The sequence below is a fragment of the Panthera uncia genome, assembly GCF_023721935.1.
Source record: "Panthera uncia isolate 11264 chromosome B2 unlocalized genomic scaffold, Puncia_PCG_1.0 HiC_scaffold_24, whole genome shotgun sequence".
NCBI classification, from domain to species: Eukaryota; Metazoa; Chordata; class Mammalia; order Carnivora; family Felidae; genus Panthera; species Panthera uncia.
The window spans coordinates 36,048,953-36,064,523 of NW_026057580.1; the positions used below are offsets into that span (position 1 = coordinate 36,048,953).

A 15,571-nucleotide genomic window follows, 5' to 3' on the forward strand; every position below is an offset into this window, starting at 1 on the left:
ATTGATACCACTGATAAAATGATAAAGTGCAATGTAAAGTGAGCCCTGTAATTCCCTTGTTCAACCTAATTTACCATGACAAAATGAAAAAAAAAAAAGAAAGGAAGAAAGAAATGGGGTCTCTCATCTGTGAAAACTATTCTGAGTTTGCAAATGTAGCTAATATCTCTCAAGGCTCCATGTATTTGTAAGAGTTGATTACCCTGCACACGCTAAATACATGCCCAAATGTTTTCAGCAGTCTTGAGCATTCCAGAAAAGGATACAGAAAAAACTGTGGTAGCCTGGCTATGCCTTCAACATCAGAAATCCTTTCTGTAGGCACATCAATGTTGTTCTTTCCATTTGGAAACAGACTGAAGCTACTGCAGTGGTCAGCTAGTGGAGCTCATATAGTTTGAGTCTGAGAGATCAACTGATAGTATTTGGAGTGGCTAGAGGCCCCACAGGCTAATTCCCAAAGACTAAACTTCCCCCTCCTTAACTGCCTACCCCTTCCAGCCCTGCATTCTAGGCAGAATGAAGAGCATTTTAAATTACAAAGTCATCATATACTTGTGTTTGAACAATATATTTTAAACAAGTATAACCAAAGGGAAGAAAAAGTTTATTCAATTTTTAAAAAATTAAGTGCTTTCTTTCATTACTATATTGATTTATCTCTTCTTGGTTTGGGGAGTTTGCTTTGAAAACTGGTAAAAATTTTATCTTGTATTGCAAAATTCTTCCTTATACCTGTGTGTTCAATTTACATCTCTCCTCTAAGACTCTTTTGAAATAACATGTGTATAGCTATAGGCAATAATCAGTGCATTACCAATTTGGAGAGTCAAGTATATTTTGGGATAACTACCCCAAGATGCCCTTCACTTATCTAGACTGGCTGCTTTATGAGTTCTCTGCATTCAACCACCAATCAGTGGCCTCAGTATTGAGAATGTGTGAAATACACTCAAAGACTAATTTCATAGTCATTCTTTTTTTTTTCTGCTTTCATTAATGACCTCCCTGAAAATTGCAAATAGTACCAAAGGCTGGTACTTAGATCACAATAATGAGCCTGATGTGTCAGGAAGCCAACAAATTACTTCTAACAGTGGCTTTTTTGGATTCCCTGGTGACTCTTTCTAAAGACATATATAACAGAGCCATATTTCTTGGTCTTGCAGTATGTCTCAGGGAAGCAGAAAATACCAGCCTGTTATTAATCTTGGGTCTGTATTTGATGCTAAATATAAGTTGATTTCTTCTTGCTATTTTAACAATTTTCCTTCAGCATTAATATTTCCACAAGGGGACAAAAGAGGCAAACCACAGCACAGATGTTTCCCGCATGAATTGGGCATATACGTTTTTGACATGAGATAACAGTCACTCAGGAAAATGTCAACAAGTGCATTTTTTTTAATGAGAAAAAAATAACCAGTTTCTTCTTTGGCTAAAACCAAATTGAAGCCCTTATTAAAATTAACCACACAGCCAAGGCCACTCTAATATATCTGTGAGTTCATCTTATTAAAAGGCAACATAAGCTGCTAATGTGTTCAAAAGTTTTATCAGAGACTCCCAGAACTGCCACTGGCTTCTAAACTGAAGATTTGAAACATCATTTTCCATTTCTCCTCCTTCCCCATCTTTTGTTCTAAGAGACATGCTCTTGAATTGCATCATTTTCTTTATCTTCCAATCTTTCCTGTCCTTTAGGAGAAATTCTGTTCTCTCAGATTATTTTCTGTCAGTCATTTACTTTTCTGCTACTACTCTTTACTTCTAAGCACTGAAACTCCTTTAGATTCTTTCCATATGATTGGTTGGACCATCTGAGGACAATTAAACCCTGTTGGATTAATTGATCACAGAATACTAAAGTCATTTCAGTCCTTCTAGTTGATAAATGATATTTATTAAGACTTGCTGTATGCTAGGTACTGCACTAAGCATTCTATAAATATTGTCTTATTTAATTCTACATAGGTATTATAATATTCTATTTCATAAATGAGGATTTATGAGGAGCGACTCCCAGAATTCAGGAAAATGCTTTGCTTACTGTTATCAGTTTATTATAAAAGATATATTCAGGAACAGCCAAGTGGAAGAGATGCATAGGGTAAGGTACTTGGGGCAAGGGAATGGCTAACATGGAGCTTCCATGACCTCTACAGGCATGCCACCCTCCCAACACCTCGGTGTATTCACCAATCTGGAAGCTCTCTGAACCCCATGGTTTAGATATTTTCATGGAGCTTTCATTACATAGACATAATTTATTAAACGTTGGCTGTTGGTCATTAAATTCAATCTCTAGACCCTGTTCCCTTCCCAGATGTCTGGAGGATAAGGCTAAAAGTTCCAACTCTCTAATCATGATTTGGTCTTTCTGGTAACCAGGCATCATCTTGAATTTACCTAGGGACACCCCCACCACCACCACCCCCCAGGTACCAGTCATCTAATTTGCATAAAATGACACTTATTATTCCAGAAATTCCAAGGGTTTTAGGAGTCATGTGCCAGGAATCCAAGACAATGAGTACTTCTCGTTGAACCACACTACCCAACTGTAAGAAAATTGCTCTTATTTAAGTTTATTAGTATTTTTACATTAACTTTTAAGTTTATTTATTTATTTTAAGAGGTTGCAGAGGGAAAGGGAGAGAGAGAATCCCATGCAGGCTCCGTGCTGTCAGTGCAGAGCCCAACATAGGGTTCATACCCACAAACCATGGGATCATGGCCTGAGCTGAAATCAAGAGCTTAACCAACTGAGCTTAACCAACTGAGTCACCCAAGTGCCCCTAAAATTAAATATAATTGAAACTTGTCCACTGTCATCAACTTACAGACAAAGAATCTGATACTTTTATGTTTATCATTAGTAATCTAAGATCTTTGAATGAGAAGCCTCGCTTTAGAAAACAACATTAATTGCAGTATTGGCCTTACATATCAGCCTTATTATATCAACTAAATCAGGTTATCTATTGCAGCTTTCTAACCTAAAAGGGAAATGGGTCTCTAAAATAGACTTACTTGCCTTGTATAAAATTGCATATTTTTTTAAGCAATGTTATCATAAAGTTCTCTGGGTATTTCCTAATTGGGGATATCTCCAGAGTAAGTGATCTTACTCCCAGAAATGCCTTCTCATGTTTGTTAAGGTTAGTAGACTACTGAGAGACTTGTCTAAACAGATAGTTGTTGACTTAGTACACAAATTTGAACTTATAAAGGTGGCTTGATTAGCTGATATGACTTAACCATATAGAGAATGCCCTTAGTTGGAAATGAATACCTAAAGATTATTTCCCAACTGAGAGCCTTTCCTCTATAGTCAGGAACAAGACAGGGATATCCACTCTCACCATGATTATTTAACATAATACTGGAAGTCTTAGCCTCAGCAATCAGACAACAAAAAAGAAATAAAAGGCATCCAAATCTGCAAGGAGGAAGTCAAACATTCACTATTTGCAGACATGATACTCTATGTAGAAAACCCTAAAGACTCCACCAAAAAATTGCTAGAACTAATACATGAACTCAGCAAAGTTGTAGGATGTAAAAATCAGCAGCAGAAATCCGTTGCATTTCTATACACCAATAATGAAGCAGCAGAAAAAGAAATCAAGGAATCAAACCCACTTGTAACTGCACCAAAAACAATAAGATAACTAAGAATAAACCTGACCAAAGAGGTAAAAGATATGTACGCTGAAAAATAGAACACTTGTGAAAGAAATTGAAGAGGACACAAAGAAGTGGCAAAACATTCCATGCTGATGGACCGGGAGAACAAACACTGTTAAAATGTTTACACTACCCATAGACATTTAATGCAATCCCTATCAAAATATCACCAGTATTGTGCTCGCTTTGGCAGCACATATACTAAAATATCACCAGTATGTTTCACAGATCTAGAACAAAGAATCATAAAATTTGTATGGAACCACAAAAGACCCCGAATAGCCAAAGCAATCATGAAAAAGAAAGCAAAGCTGGAGGCATCACGATTCTGGATTTCAAGCTGTATTACAAAGCTGTGCTGATCAAGACAGTATGGTGCTGGCACAAGAAGAGACACGTAGATCAATGGAACAGAACAGAGAACCCAGAAATGGACCCACAAATATATGGCCAACTAATCTTTGACAAAGCAGGAAAGAATATCCAGCGAAAAAAAGTCTCTTCAACAAATGGTGTTGGGAAAACTGGACAGCAACATGCAAAAGAATGAAACTGGACCACTTTCTCACACCACACACAAAAGTAAACTCAAAATAGATGAAAGACCTAAATGTGAAACAGGAAATCATCAAAATTCTAGAGGAGAACACAGGCAGCAATCTCTTTGACTTCGGTGAGAGAAACTTCTTACTCAACATGTCACCAAAGGCAAGGGAAACATAAGCAAACATGAACAATTGGGACTTCATCAAGATAAAAAATTTCTGCACAGTGAAAGAAACATTCAACAAAACTAAAAGGCAGCCTGTGGAATGGGAGAAGATATCTGCAAATGACATATCTGATAAAGGGTTAGTATCCAAAATCTATAAAGCACTTACCAAACTCAACACCCAGAAAAACAAATAATTCAATTAAGAAATGGGCAGAAGACATAGACACTTTTCCAAAGGCATCAAGATGCTAACAGACATATGAAAAGATGCTCAACATCATACATCATCAGGGAAATACCAATCAAAACCATGATGAGATACCACTTCATACCTGTCAGAATGGCTAAAATTAACAACACAAGAAACAACAGGTGTTGGTGAAGATGCGGAGAAAAGGAAACTCTCTTGCACTATTGGTGGGAGTGCAAACTGGTGTGCCACTCTGGGGAACACTATGGAGGTTCCTCAAAAAGGTAAAAATAGAACTACCCTATGATCCAGCAATTACAGTACTAGGTATTTACCCAAAGGATACAAAAATACAGATTCGAAAGGGTATCTGCACCCCAACGTTTATAGCAGCATTATCAACAAGAGCCAAACTATCCAAACTATGGAAAGAGCCCAAATGTCCATCAACTGATGAATGGATAAAGAAGATGTGGTGCTTTTATATATATATATATATATATATATATATATATATATATATGATGGAATATTACTCAGAAAAAACTGAAATCTTGCCATTGGCAACAATGTGGATGGAGCTAGAATATATGACACTAAGCAAAATAAGTCAGTCAGAGAAAGACAAATACCATATGATTTCACTTATATGTGGGATTTAAGAAACAAAACAGATAAACATATGGGAAGGGGGGGAAAGAGAGAGAGGAACAAACCATAAGAGACTCTTAACAAAAGAGAACACACTGAGGGTTGATGGAGGGAGGCGGATGGGGGATGGGCTAGATGGGTGATGGGTATTAAGGAAGGCACTAGTTATGATGATAGTACATAGCACTATCATAGTACTGTATTGTACTGTACTGTATGTACATAGTATTGTACACTGTATCTGTGAAATTCATTCACAGAGCGCTTATGTGCCAAACATGATCTTTGGTGCTAAAGACACAAAGATGACTAAAACATAGTCCCTGACTGTGAAAGTATGGTTTCCTTTGTCCTTAGAAAAGGGCAGAACCAGTAGTAGGGAGACTAATTATGCTGATACAGAGCAAAGGTGATGGAGGTAGAAGTTGTCACGGTAAGAAGGATATAGAATATCATGATTGATTATATGAGACAGAGAAGCAAAATATACCCAAAGTTTTGAGCTCAGTCATTCAACAAACATTTATACAGCACCTACCATGTACAAGCATGGCTCTCTATGCTGGGAGGCTATGTTGTGCCAAATGGCCCATGGCCTCGTTGTAGAGTAATATTCTAGTGGATGGAGAAACATACTATGCAAACATATTTTTGAAAAACAAGGTAGTATCAACTAGAGATAATTGCAATGAAAAAAATAAAACAGAGAGATTAGGGGCAGAGAGACTAGGTGGTCCAAGAGAGTCTTTCTAAGGAATGAACACTCAAGTTAACCTGAATATTAAAAAGGAGCCATTCATGAGATTTAAGCACAGATTTTCCAGGCCAGGGAATGATAACTACAATATTCTTGTGACCCAACAGCTTATATAAGGAAGAGGCATAAGGTCATTATGGCTGGAGTTCAGTGAGCAGTGGGCAAGTAGTAGGAAACGAAAGAGGGACAGTCACACCCTGAAAACCATGTAGGCCATTTGAGGCCATATAATAGTTGCCTGATACAGGACAGCTTCCTGAGATGGGGCCCTAGCAAGCATCCAGTAGCTTGATGACAGGCCTAATGGTGAATATTTGGGTTGAAAAAAACAAAAAAAAAATTTGATCAGGCAGTGAAAAGTATATAAGTCTCAGGGTTTCATAGTCATCTGTAACTGTTCGAACTTGTTATCAGCAATATACAAATTATTATTTATTCAGAATATAAATCTGTTCCCTCTGACGTTTCCATGTATCTATACATATCTACCCTTAGAAACATGAAATTTCAAAATTAAAAGAAAATATGTTATCTTCTATGAGCAACTGGAATTAGGAGAATGTGATGGAAGGTCTTTTATGGCCCCACTGGTAACTATCACCAATGAGCAGTTCCCAAGGGTCTGCTTCCCAAAGGACTCTGCTGCAGACTCTTAGTTATGACGGTTGCAATGCAGATTTATTTCATTAAAGATTATTTATTTCCTTTGAGACATTGTCCCTTTTTGCCTTGAGATGTTATGTAAAGACTTATGATCAATAAGAAGCATTAAACTATCACTATGGGGTAAATTTTCAAAGTGGTGCTTGAAATTTGCCAGTATGAGTCCCATTAACTTCAGAGGAAGTCCTGCAGTTAAAACCACTGCACATGGCTTTAAAAATGTTCTACAGTATATCTTCGTGGTGCTGCTTTTTTTTTTTAATAAATACCACAGAGCAGCTCAGTGCACAGCTGATTGCAGTATTTAAGAACGTGGATAATGTACTGTGCAGTAGGAGGCTTTTAAAATTAGATTTTAAAGCTTTATTCCTATTAAGAGTCACAACAACAATATAAATGCATCTTTAATTCTTCAAAGAGTACCTTTCTATAAAGGAATTTGGAGCTCAATTACAATATAGAGCTCATAAAGCAGCACCATGTTCCTCTGAGACATTGTTTATCTCCCTCCATAGATAGAAAAAATTGAGGCTCCGGGAAGTGGGGGTGCTTTGTGCTCGGCCCTTAAGTTAGCAGCGAAGCTAGGAATAGAATGCCAGCCTCCCTATAGCTCACTGCTCTAAAGCACTGCCTCTTGCAAGAGTCAAATTTAATTACAGTATAATCCATTTAATCTACACATGGAAGAATAATGAAGGTGCAGGAAAAAATGAATTCATTAACAGGTTGGTGAGAGACCATGTTATACAGATTAGCTTCTTTTTGGGATCCAAATTTTCAGTATGTTCTAGTTGGTGTCTGATGCTGTGACAGATGATCCTAATTCTACTGACCACAATTAACAAGAGACTAATTGTTTTTTCTTACTTTGAAACATAAGGAAGGGTTCCAGTTGAAAATTCTGCAGAACCATCTTTTTTGTCAGAAATAAAACATAAGGACTGTTGTTAAATAAGAGAGAAAATCGTGCATAATTCCCCTCTGCGCTCCTTCTGGGTTAAAAGAAAGAACTATATTGAGTTAAATGCACAACTTACAGCCTTTCTTGAAACAAAAGATGAGTGAGATTTTGCTTCATTTTTTACTTTTGTTTATTTTTCCACTAATTCACTGTGTCTGTGTCCATGCTAGTCCATCCATTCTCTATTTCCTATATGCACATTAGAAAAGAGACAATAGTTTTAGAGCTGTATTTAGATAAGAAATCTTCCTTTGAAGAGAAAAATAACAGGAAATTAGGAGTTGTGGTACCTGGTGTTATATGAACAGGAATAAAATTTCATGGTTTAAGTTGTAATCATGCTTATAGACTATCTCATATAATTCATAATAATCTTATTGAAGTTGGAAGAGATTATGATCCCTATTTTATATACTTTTTATATACGAAAAAACAGAAACTTAGAATAAGGGCCTTATCAAGGATCACACAGCATATAAGCAAGAGAATAAAAAAAAAAAGAGGAAGGAAGAGATTTACTCATATCAAATTCTGACTTCTTGCTATGACACCACATTGTCTCTCTACACAACCCGCATGTGGCATAGGAACAAATAAATAAACCATGTGATGAGGTCTGATTCCTACCCCCAAATCTCCCCAAACCCCATGGGAGACATTTACTAATATGAAGTCTAAAAGAGAAGAGATGTTAGTATCATAAAAAGGTGCAGTTCCTTCTGTCAACAGTCATCTTTCTAAGATCTGGCCTTTTTTTCAACTTTTTATTTTGAAATAACTTCATACTTACTTAGAAATTGCAAAAACAGCACATAGAGTTCCCATGTATCCGTACCCTTTACCCAGCTTCCCCCAATGATAATATCTTATATAAGTGTATTACAATTATCAAAACCAGAAAGTTGATGTCGATATAGATTATGAACTAAACTGCAGGCCTATGCTTATTAACCAATAATGCTCTTGAGATCTATCCAAATCATTGGGTAGATCATTTCCAAATGATCTAGTTCCAAGTTGTTCATTTCTTTTTCTTGTTGAATGGTATTCCATGATATGGATGTACCACATTTTGTCCATTTTCATGTAAAAGATCATTTGGATTGTTTGTAGATTTTGGCTATTATAAATAAACCTGCTATGAATGTTCATGTAGAAGTTTTTTGTATGAACATAACTTTTAATTTCTCTAGGGTAAACATCCAGGAGTAGGATTAGAGGGTCATATGGTAAGTGTATGTTTAACTTTATCAGAAACATCCAAACTGTTTTCCAGAGGATGGCCGTTCCTTTTAAAAATTTTTTTTTAACGTTTATTTATTTTTGAGACAGAGGGAGACAGAGCGTGAACAGGGGAGGGGCAGAGAGAGAGGGAGACACAGAATCTGAAACAGTCTCCAGGCTCTGAGCTGTCAGCACAGAGCCTGACGCGGGGCTCGAACTCACCGTGAGATCATGACCTGAGCCGAAGTCGGACGCTTAACCGACTGAGCCACCCAGGCGCCCCAAGGCCGTTCCTTTTAAAATACAGAAATGCCTAGGCTATTCCATGGCAGTAAATTACATCTATGCTGACTTCAATGACATTTTTTATTTTCATAGAAAATGTATGTTTCTGCTTTGTCTGTTTTTCTATAAAAATTATTTTAATAAGCAGAGTTTCTGAAATTCATATTTAACCATTTGGGTCAAGAAACAAATGAAAATAGAGACTATTAAGGAGGAGTTCTTCATGCTCTGGCAAATGAATATAAATTTGACGTTTACGTAGATGAAGTATTGAGAGAGCAATTAATGTAAAAAGCCAATGCTATACAAAGTCCTGAAGCACCACTATTTAAATCTAACTTTACGCTGCAGAAAGTCCATATCCAAGTAAACTTTATTGAGATCAATAATAATTATGTTTGCCTGCTAAAGGATGTATATAATCACATGACAGCCTCGAAGGATGACTCCCACAGAATAAAATGTTTAAAATTGCTACCAAGGCCCAATGGTGCTTTATGGTAAGTTGGAGCCCTTATTCATGGTCCTAAGAGGATGTAAAAAGAGGTCATTAGTCCTCCCTGATCCCAAACATTTTGAAAATCCCCCTGTTCTTAAACCTATTCTCTAAGACTCTGCTTTTCCTCCCAAACCCTGCTTAATGTGTCCCAGTAGATCTTACATTATAACTAACAAAAAAGTCAAAAGTTAGTAACAACCCCCTGTGGCCAAATTCGTGAATTTCAACTTCATCCTCATTGTGGTCAGAACCAATGTTGGAACAACTGATTACTCATTGGGAAAAAGTTCAGGTTGGATCTATATTTATCTCATCATATATCAAGATAACCTACAAATAAATCAATGGTTTACATTAAATAAGACCCAAAAATACTGGATGCAGAAATGGGTAAATTATCTTGTGACCTTGGAACCAAGAAGGCTTTTCTAACTATAACTAAAAATAAAGAAGTCATAGAGGCATCTGGATGGCTCAGTCAGTTTAAGCGTCCAACTTCGGCTCAGGTCACGATCTCATGGTTCCTGAGTTCGGCCAAGTGTTGGGCTCTGTGCTGACAGCTCAGAGCCTGGGGCCTGCTTCAGATTCTGTGTGTGTCTCTCTCTGCCCCTTCCCCACTCATGCTCTCTCTCTCTCTGTCTTCCAAAAATAAAAAACCATTTAAATTTTTTTAAAAAAATAAAGAAGCTGTAGAGGAAAATATTGGTAAACTTAAGCCAGATGAAAATTACTAATTGATAAAATTAGGCCACATAAGATTAAAGAATACTGCATGATAAAACAAAAGAAAACAAACAACAAGCAAAATCAAAAGACAAATGTGGGAAAATATTTACAACTTCTATCAGAGACAGTTAATCATCCTAAACTGTATAGGAGCTGCTGAAATCCAGAAGAAAAGCCCAACAACCCAGTAGAAAATAAAAGAAAGGAAATGAACACGAACAGATAGTTCACAAAAAAATAAATACATATATGACTCCTAAACATACTCAATCTTATCCTAACCTGTCAGGTTGGAAAAAATCCAAAATCTGACCACAATCATTTTTAGTTAGACTATGAGTAAACAGGCCCTGATACTCCACAGGAGTGCAGACTGGTATCACTCTTATGGAAAGTGTCAATATTTACTAAAATTACATAACATTTACTCTCTGACCCAGGAATTCTACTTCTTAATATTTCCATCAATGTATAAGACGTGTTCAGTATAGCTGAATAAACAAAGAATGCAAAAAGGAAGGTCTTTCTGTATTGCTATAGAAGGATCCAGGATACATTAAGTAAAAAAAAAAATTGTAATATAGCATATAGAGTATGTAACTTTTGGTGTAAAAAAAATAAAGAGTCTATATTCACATTGCTTTTATCTGTATAAAGCAACATTGGAAGAATGAGTAGGAACAAAGTGAATGGCACTGGGGTGGGGGAAATTAGATTTCTCGTCATTTACTTCTTTTTAGTTTTTTAAGTTTTTATTTAAAAAAAAATGTTAATGTTATTATTTACTTTTGAAGGAGAGAGAGACAGAGCATGAGCAGGGGAGGAGCAGAGAGAGACATAGAATTTGAGGCAGGCTCCAGTCTCTAAGCTGTCAGCACAGAGCCCGATGCAGGGCTCGAACTCATGAACTGTGAGATCATGACCTGAGCCAAAGTCAGACGCTTAACCGACTGAGCCACCCAGGTGTCCCAAGTTTTTGATTAAATTGCAGTTAGTTAACATACAGCATAATATTGTTCTCAGGTGTACGATATAGTCCTTTCACACTTCCACAAGACACCCAAGGCTCCTCACAACAAGTGCACCCTTAATCCCCATCCCCTATTTCACCCATCCCCCGCCCACCTCCCCTCTAGTGACCATCAGTTTGTTCTCAATAGGTAAGAGTTTGTTTTTTGGCTTTCCTCTCTTTTTCACTTCTTTGTATCATTTTCATACTTAAACCATATATATATATATATTTTTTTTTTCATACTTAAACCATATATATATATGATATAGATATATATATATATCATATATATATATCAACTATTCAAAACTAAGTAGAAAGAATTGTTGCCTACACATAGTAAGCACAGCGTAAATGTTTATTGTCATTATCATTGCATAGCAATATCGGGGTCAGTTGGTTGATATAATGTACCGTTGTGCAAGATCTCACACCCATTCAAAACATTTTTATCATTGCAAAGGACAATGCCAACAATAACTTTCCATAGGATTTTCACATGAATGCCCACAATCCTAGACTGAAATAACATATAACATATAGCATTTTTAACTCTCTTAATAAAGCCCTATTCTAAAAGGTGATCTGCGATTTGCTTTAATGTGTTCTCCATATAATTCTTTAATCTTAAACTTGGAATTTTAGTTGTGTCTTCTCAAAAAGATTGCCCAAGAAGATTAAATGAGGTAGTGCATGCAAAGTACTTAGCTAAGTGCCTGGCACGTAATAAATACTCAACTGTTAGGGATAGTAAACTGAATCATAATAGTAATGGATTCATTGTATTTTCATCAATCCTGGAAGTGATAAATATAATCAGAAAAAAAAATCAACTTGGTAAGACCTCTCTGTATGTTTTTGTTGATTGTTTTTTCTTAAATTGTCTTTCTCAAAACTAAACTTTTAGGGGTTGAAAGTCTGCGTATCTTAAACAAGAATAAATTTTATTTTAAAAGAGGAGGAGAAGGAACCACACCAGGAACTTTTTGAGACTAGAGCTCTATAGATGTGATTATTGCAGAAATGGTTGTGTTATGGTGCCTAAGGGTGTTGGGTTAAATAAGACGGGGTTTGTAGCTTTGTTTTTGACTGGTTATTAATTATGGTTTCACCTATATTGCCCCCAGGAGGGCTTTCTGGCCACATAACTAGGTTCTTTATATTTCTCCTATCATAACATCCATCATCCGAGATTGTGGTCTCTCCATTCAGTGTCTTCTATGCCAAGTGTCCTTTCACCCCTGTATGGGCAAAAGGTGTCTGTCTTGACCACCTCCTCCATGCCCCATCCATGTCCTTTATTATTATATACCCAGATTCTAGCAGTTTCTGACCACAATAAATGTGTATTAAGTGAATAAAAAATTTAAAAACTTGCCAACTAGTAGATATTCACATGCAGAACCTCAAGCCCCATTGTACCCACATACACAGTGTAAAAAGAACAATATGAAGAAATAAAGAAAAAATTGTGTGGCAATTATCTAAACAATGAAAGATAGAACATAGCACCTTTGCCTCAGCTATCAGGAGTTTTCAGAAGAATTATTTTTGCCTGCATTTTTTTGTCTAATTGCTTCAGTTCCCTACTTTAACTTGGTCACATGAACATGATGACATTTTTAAATAAAGTGCTTATTTTGCCTACTTATAAAATTGTAGGCTCCTTTACAGAAAGCTCTTCTATTCCCATGCTGCCTTTTTCTCAATATTTTTACTCCTGCCTTTTGCAAAAACGCTTTAAGTATTTGATTTTAGCCCCTACCACAGACTCCAAATCTGTGTTTGGAATTTGGAGATCAAAGTACTGATGCTAATCCTCAGGACGTTTGCCATCGTCTGACTTAAGAATCCATCTCTTATCAGGTTTCTGTGGTTTTCTGGAGTATTTACCAATCATAGTGTTCAAATGTGCACATCTGAAACTATTTTTTACTTACATTTTCTTGATACTTCCCCATACTTTGTGGGAAAATGTCCGGCTTCCGAATGGTATTGAACTCTGTCAGACCTTCTCCATCCTCTTTATAAAGGATTCCTAGGTTGTATCACCACATGTTTTCAATAAACCTTGTTTTTTGTTCTCCTTTAAACAGAGCGTGTCTTATTCAAAAAGCTCATGATGGTAGGAAAAGAATTGATAATGAAAAGAAACCGAGTCCAAAGTAGGATTTTTCCTCATGGTGTTAGGATTTGTTATGAGGCAATATGTTTCCCAGTCTGAGCTACAGTTTGCAGAGTCGGTTGCCATGAATTCTAATCCTGTCTCTGGAAGTAACATTGTATTATCTTACACAAGCCTCTCTGGGACACTATTTCTTTCCTTTAAAACTGCAATATACTATGTAAGGTTCACAAGCAGTAACACACAAAAGCAAATGTGAAATTTTAAAGTTCTTAAAACTTTCCTTTATCTACCGCCAATGAGGGCAAACTTGGCCAGGATTTTATAATTAAAGATGGAACTTATATGTGTAATTAAACAAGATCTATTTGGTTATTGACCTCCTAAAAATACAGATAGATGGATAGAATAGATCTGTACATGGCACCAAGTATAATGAGTGCCAGGTATCTATTTGTGGCATGTATTTACTCAAATTCACTCCTTTAAACCACTATCTTTTCATTCTTCACAGAAGGAAAAGTCCATTTTCACACCCCAGTGTTTATCCCTAAGGATTATCCAGAAGCCTAAACTTTATCCATTTCTTATTTCTAAAAATAAGAGATTGTGTATTGAAAAAGATTAAGAGAGCCAGGTGTACCAGGTAATTCTCAATTTCCCCAGACAATACTTAGAATGAATTGCCATCCATAGGTGTCCTTTGCTTAGTGACATTTTAGCTGAAATGGCATCTCCATCTGCAAAACCCAAATAGCACAGTGTATTCAAAGAACTTCCTGAAGATATCCTTTCAAAAACTTTAGTAGTAGGTGATGATTAATCATAACCTGCATGTCATCTGAAATAGATATCAAGTTTCTCAAGGAAAGATTACATATCCCAATACTAACTGTAACCGGCTGCCAAGATTTCAAAGAGCCAGTATCATTCAACTGCTTAGGGTAAGTGGAAAGCATTGAAAGTTAGGAGTTTTGTTTTTACTCTGTAAATTTAAACCTGTAATGGCATTGTTTGACTGATATATAAACATTCAGGCTATGACTCTGAACGAGATATCTAAGCATTGGATTTCATCATAGGATGTTAGGGGATTTCCAGTAAAAGTTTCAACTTTGATCATTCACTGGTGGGAATCCAAATCTTTTTTTAGACCTGTAGTCAAATACTGGTATGGGGCTCTGTTGAATTGAAACTGACTGCGGAACCATTTGGTATATATGAAAATAGGTGCTAGGAGAACGTTTTAAACATCTGAGGATGTCAGTGTGGGAAATTGCTGCTTCTAAAAGCCTTTCTTGTACTCTCTGTATCAAGAAATATAATATAAAGCCATCATGTCATTGCCCTAAAACATGTTCTGAATATGAAATACACATGACTTTTCATCTTTTGATGTACTGAGGACTGATGGGATTACACCTAGGTAATTTACTCAAGATACTACAGTGTGCCTTGAATAGGATGTGTTTGCCTCCTACTCATTACAGTGATTCTCAGAGGACAAATGCTTCTTTCATGTTTTATAAATACAGAAACACAGCTTCTTTATATCCCCCAATGTGTACCCCACATCTGAAATTAAATGTTTGTGATTGCACTCTGAAGCAATAGTTTCAGTATATTACTATTATTGGAGATTAGTCCTGTAGCATAAAACACATGTGCATGCACATATGCACGCTCACACACACACACACACACACACACACACACACACATATCTACTGCCTGACTCTGCAGACCTGCTTTCTCTCTCAACTCCAGATTCACCCATTGTCTACCAGATGTCTAGAGGGCATCTCAAAATTAATAAGGCCAAAACTGAACTGTTCATTCTACCCCTCAAATGGCCCTCCTTTCTGCTTACCCACCCACCCAACTGCAGTATTCCCCCATCTCAGTAAATAGCACTTCATTCATCCAGTTGCTCAGGCCAGAAACCCAGAAGTCACCCTCCGCTTCCCTTCTTTATGTCACAACCCACAATCAATACCTCAGCAAGTCTTGACATCCCAGCCTTCACAACTTGTCCCATATCCAACTCCTTCTCAGCTCCTCCTCACTTTAACT

The 15,571-nt window shown here is 36.6% G+C and overlaps 1 protein-coding gene across 1 annotated transcript in view; it reads left to right on the top strand.

Moving 5' to 3' along the window:
- The window catches only part of KCNQ5 (potassium voltage-gated channel subfamily Q member 5), a 513,231-nt gene that overhangs the window by 374,792 nt on the left and 122,868 nt on the right, over positions 1-15,571 (top strand). The gene's annotated exons all lie outside the window — the stretch shown is intronic.